This window comes from Prionailurus viverrinus, chromosome C1 (genome assembly GCF_022837055.1).
Source record: "Prionailurus viverrinus isolate Anna chromosome C1, UM_Priviv_1.0, whole genome shotgun sequence".
Classification (NCBI taxonomy): Eukaryota; Metazoa; Chordata; class Mammalia; order Carnivora; family Felidae; genus Prionailurus; species Prionailurus viverrinus.
The window spans coordinates 66920207-66926568 of NC_062568.1; positions in this window are offsets into that span (position 1 = coordinate 66920207).

A 6362-nucleotide genomic window follows, 5' to 3' on the forward strand; every position below is an offset into this window, starting at 1 on the left:
GCTGTGCTCAGGGCCTGGAAGACTGGGCTCAGCTGCCTGCTGGTGCTCTTATCACAAAATGTTCATGAATATCCATGGAGGTTTCCTTTGTTACCTATTTCCTTTCAGAAGACTCTGCAGATTAGTAAACTGGCATGGGTATAGCATTTAATAGCTCTTGAAAATAATGTACTGTTACTGCAGTGGACCTTTCTGGAAGGTTTTTGGTTGTATATTGTTAAGCTCCAACTTACTATTTTACCTACTTAAGACTTCTGAGTGGTAAATTGGTATATGCATTGTTACAATGTACTATTTTCTCAGAGAATATTATGGAAGGGATTTTATTTTACATCTAATGCAGCTGAACATTTATAATTTTCTGAGAGCTAAAATCATAAACTATCTTGAGTGGGTTTGCCTTTCATCTTTGGTTACATTTTTAAATTGGTTCTTCTAATATAGCCATTCGAGTCATTTAAGTGTGTTTTAACAACATATAAACATCAGTATTATACCCAGATAAGCTTGTATTTGTGCCCTACAATGAAACAAGTTTATTCATGCCATTCTTTGCTTCTGTAAGAAACTAACAATGACTTTCAGGAGACTTAACACAAGTAGAAACAAGATTTAAATTGACCAAGAAATCAAGGAGACTCAGGTTTGGTACACCAAGAGCTTTTTTTTACGATCAAAGAAAAGAATAGAAAATCCCTTCTGTTGGCAGGCACACATACACACAAAATCAGTACTCTACTTAAGAGGGGAGAAAAATAAGCTAATGGTGAAAACTTGACTGATGTTTAAAAGTTACAAAAACTTATTATTTTTCAAAGCGGAATTTGGGCTTTCTTTTATAGTCTGATTAGCACTTTATGTTATGGCTGAAACACAAGAGTACTTGGAAAGCCAAAATAATAGAACACATAAACTTCCTCTTTATCTCCTAGGGAGGACCCAATCTTCCTAGTGTAAGGTAGCTAGAAAACGAACAGACATTCTATGCTAAACTCCGAGTTAGGATTACCTGACCATTTTCCATCCACCCTAGTTGATGTTTCATTTAACCCATGATTGCTTTAAGGAAATTTTCCCATCGCCCACAACTCAAGGGCATCTCTATCTGACTGACACAAAACTCCAATAGTGAACAGATACATTGCCTCAAACAGAGCCCTCACCTCACCCAGAAAGCCTCTGTCTTTTCTTCCCAGTAACACCAATCTTTCATTTATCTATAATTCTCTTTCACACCTGCCTTACACTGACCTTATCCTCTTACACCTCTGTGTGCATAGGATCTATGGGTAAAATAAGGAAAGCTTTTGTTATATCTTCCTTGTTCTCCTCATTGGAAAAGAGTCTCTTGAGTCAACTGAGAGAAATGCTCTTTGGTACAAAAACATTCAACAATTTATCTAAGAGCTTCATTATATCTTTTCAAGTAAATTTTGTGTCCAAGTACAACAAATACAAAAAAGAGCCCAAATCTTAAGAGTGCAGAGAGAACACACCCCGTAATTAGCACCAGATCAAGAAAAAGAACATAACCACAACTCTAGAATCATCCCTGATATCTACTTTAGTCACTAACTGAAAGAAAACGACTCTCAGAACTTCTAACACCATCTATTAGTTTTGCTTGTTTTTGAACCTTATGTAAATTAATTCTGGTACTATGTACCCTTCTCTGTCTTCTTTAGCTCAACATTATGTTTTTGAGATTCATTCGTGTTGTTTGTGTGGCAATAGTTTGTTTATTTGTATTGCTATGGGTCATGCCATTTTATAAAAGTACCACAATGTATTTATTCAGTCTACTCTTGATGAACATTTGGTTTATTTCTAATTTGGAGCTATTATGAATTGTGTGCGATGAGCAATCTTGTACATATCTTTTTGGTGAACATACATACACACTTCATGTATATATAGATGGTGTATCACAAGTGGAATTGCTGCACCAACTTTAGTAGATACTGCCAAATGGCTTTCCATAATAGTTACACAAATTTACACTGTTACCACCAATTACTTCAAAACCACATTTGAATGTATAGTATATATCATTATGGTTTTAATTTGCATCTCCCTGAAGTTCAATATAGTTGAGCACTTTTCTATATATTAATGGCAATTCAGGCAATTCACCTTTATGAGGTGCCTGTATAAGTCTTTTGCCTGCATTTTTCTTTTCTTTCTTTTTTAATGTTTATTTATTTATTTTGAGAGAGAGAGACAGTGGGGTAGGGGCAGAGAGAGGGAGAGAGAGGATTCTAAGCAGGCTCCACACTGTCAGCACATATCCCGCTGCAGGGCTCAATTTCACAAACTGTAAGATCATGACCTGAGTCTAAATTGGGAGTTGGATGCTTAAACCAACTGAGCCATCAGTGCCCCTGCCTGTATTTTTCTTAAGGAATTCCTATATTCTTGGAATTAATCCCACTTGGTTTTGTTGAACTATCCATTTGCATATTACTAGATTTGATTTACTGTTTGTTTAGAATTTTGCTTTTAAATTCATGAAAGTGATTGGCTTGTAGTTTTCTATTCATGTAAACTCCTTTTCAGGTCTTAGTAACGAGTTTATACTGGCTTCATGAAACAAGTTGGGAAATGCTCCCTTTTTTTCTATATTCTGGAAGAATGTATATAAGGTTGATAGTATTTCTTTTTATTTTTTTTTGAATGTTTACTTAATTATTTTGAGAGAGATAGCAAGAGCAGTGGAGGGGCAGAGAGAGAGGGAGAGAGAGAATCCCAAGCAGGCTCCATGCTGTCAGCACAGAGCCAGATACAGGGCTCGATCCCATGAACCATGAGATCTTACCTGAGCTGAAATCAAGAGTTGAAGGATTAACCAACAGAGACACCAAGGTGCCCTGGTATTTTTTTTTAATGTTTACAATAATTTATCAGTGGATGGACATATGCTTAGTTTTTTTTTGTGTGGAAGGGTTTTAATAACAGATTTGATTTCTTTAATGAAATTAAAATGTCCTCAGTAACAGATTTAATTGTTAATTTTTTTGAGAATTTGTCGATTTCCTCTAAATCATCAAATTTATTGACATAAAGTTGTATGCCAGTTGTATGTAACATTTATTACTTTAGTGTCTCAATGATCTGTAGTGATGCCTGCTTCTCATTCCTAGTATTTGCAATTTGTATCTCCTCTTTTTCAAGAATAGTCTTGCTAGAGGGTTATCAATTTTATCATTCTTTTCAAATAACCAACCTTTAGCTTTGTTGAAATTGTTTTCTATTGTAAGTTTGCTTTCTATTCCACTGATCACTTGTTTTATCTTTCTTATTTTCTTTCTTCTATTTTATTTGTGATTGCTGTTCTTTTTCTAGTTTCTTGAAACGAGCTTAGATCATTCCTTTTCTGCCATTTTTTCTAATATGGGTCTTCAGTTACTTTAAGTACACCACACAAGTTTTGATAAATTGTTTTGATCTTCCTTATCATTATCTTCTAATTTCTATGTGTGATTTAACTTAGAAATGCAATGTCTAATTTTTTTTTAATGGGAATTTTCTAGTTAATTGATTTCTACCTTAATTCCACCATGGTCAGAGAATAAATTCTATATGACTGCATCTTTAAATTTTATTAAACCTTGCTTAATGTTGCAGCACAAAAAACTTGGCAGGTATTCCATTTGCACTTGAAAAAAAATGAATATTCTGACATTGTTTGGAACATTGTTCTATAAATATGAATTAGCTCAAGTTCGTTAATTTTATTGTTCAGAATTTCTATAACCTTACTGATTATTTCACCTATCCAATCATCTATTAAGAAAGGTGAGTGAAAGTTTACTAACTATGATTGTAGATTTATCTGTTTCTTCATTTACTTATGCCAATCTTTGCTTTATATGAGGGGGTACAGATTTAGAATTATGATATTCTCCTCATGCATTTGAGAATATTTTCATTATAAAGTATCTCTTTCAATGTTTTAACAGTTATTACCTTAAAGTATAGTTTGTCTGAAATTTGTATCTTTCTTTTGGTTAGTATTACACATGGCGCATCTCTTTCCATTCTTTTAATTATAACTTTTCTGTATCCTTACAGTTAGGGTATGTCTTTTTACTTAGAATGTTGTGAGTTTTGCTTCTATATATGTCTGAAATTCTCAAATGTTTTGCGATAATATTTAGCCCATTTTTATTTAGTATAATTACAATAAATTGAGGTTTATAGTTAAATTTTTATTTGTTTTCTATTTATCCAACCTGTTTTAGCCTCCTTTTTCTCTCATTCATTGTCTCCTTTTTAATTAAACAAATCTACTTGTTGTTATTTCATTTTTCCTTATGACATCTTATATTTATACTTTCTTTTAATGGTCTTTCAGTGGTTATCCTAAAGATTACAGCATGCATCACTGACTTATCACAATTACATAAAATTTTTTCTCTTGTGTCTCTCTTGAAAATGCTACACCTTGGGGCGCCTGAGTGGCTCAGTCGGTTAAGTGTCCGACTTCAGCTCAGGTCACGATCTCACGGTCCGTGAGTTCGAGCCCCGCGTCGGGCTCTGGGCTGATGGCTCAGAGCCTGGAGCCTGCTTCCGATTCTGTGTCTCCCTCTCTCTCTGCCCCTCCCCCGTTTGTGCTCTGTATCTCTCTGTCTCAAAAATAAATAAAACGTTAAAAAAAATGTTTAAAAAAAATTAAAAAAAATTAAAAAAAAGAAAATGCTACACCTTAGAACACTTTAACTCCATATAGTTCTCCCACCTTTTGCATTATTATTGCATGAATTTTACTTTTTCTATGTATTATAAACCCAGCAGATATTAGTATTAATGGTTTTCTGTCAAGATTTGTTTATATTTTACCTTTTCTGGTGTTCTTTGTTCTTAATATTTCTCTTTTTCCATCTAGAGTGATTTTTCTTCTAAAGTTTAGTTAAAAATTTCACTTATAAAATCTCCCTTTAGTTCCTTTTTTTTTAAGTGGAGATCTGCTACCAAAAAATTCTCTTCACTTGTGTTTCCTGAAAAATACATTTATTTTAGCTTATTTTTGAAGAATATTTTTGCTGAGTATAAAATCCTAGGTTGACAGATACATTTTTTTCATGACTTTAAAGATATCATTCTGTTTTCTTCTGGACTCTAACATTTCTGTGAAAACCCAGGTATAATTCTTTTTGTTACTTTTTTAAAGATAATGAACATTTTTGGTATTTAAAATTTTTTCTTATCATTTTTGGTTTTCATCAGTTTTTACTCTGATGTACCTTGGTTTGTTTTCCTTTTATTTATCCTGTTTGGGTTTTAAGCACTTCTTTAATCTGTAGGTTTATCAGGTTAGGAAAATTTTCGATCAGTTTATCTTCAAATATTGCTTGTGCTCTGACCTTTCTTTATGTATTCAATTGACATATATGATAGAGCTTTTTACTGTCTCCCATGTGTTCCTCATGTGCTTTTCTATATTTTTCACTTTAATTTTCTCTGTACTGCAATTTGGATATTTTTGTGTTGTGAAACGCCATTTCTGGAGCCCATTGCTTTCCAATTCTGGAATTTCCATTTCCTTCTTTTTCTGTTTTTTTAAATAGATTCACACTCTTTGGTAAAAGTTTTCATCTTGTTTTCTATTTTCTATACCTTTTCTCTATTTTCTTTAGCATCTTAATCATAGTTAAGATCCTTGTATCCTAACATCAATATCTGCATCACCTGTAAGTCTGTTTCTCTTATCTTTTTTGTCCTCTTATCTGTGATCATATGATTCCATCTCCAGCACACCCAGTATTTTTTTATGGAATGCTAGAATAGATGATGGATAGATAGATAGGTGATATAGATACAGAGATATGGTAGCAGTGGCTCTATATAACGTTAATTACATCTAGAGAGGTTTAACTTTACTCCACTAGGCAGATAGGGTGAGAACTCATCTACTTAATTCAGTGAAGGTGTGAACTGATTCAGGCTGGTGGCAGTTTTGCAATGGCTCAGTCCACCTCTGGTTTATTTCAGTTCCTAAGACATAGTCCTTTTCTGGATGGATCCTGAACTCTAATCCTGATTAGATTAGCATGGCAAGACTGCTAAGACCTTTTCTCTGCTTTTTGAAGGCTTTCTGATTCGTTTCTTAGCCTTCTGAGACACAGCTTTATATTTTTAGCAAATGTGTCAAGGAGATAGCCAGCCTTATATCAGCCTCAGTTTTCCACTCCATTCTTTTCTCAGCCACTCCACTTCCCTCCTGAAAAAGATTCCTGCTATTTTTCTGTCTATCCCTCCATATGAGAGGCTAATTCCAGATTCTCATCCTCTTTCCCCATTCCCATAATCAACAAATGCTCCCAGGGAAGAAGTGGATGCAGACTCTTGTTTGAAATCTCTGA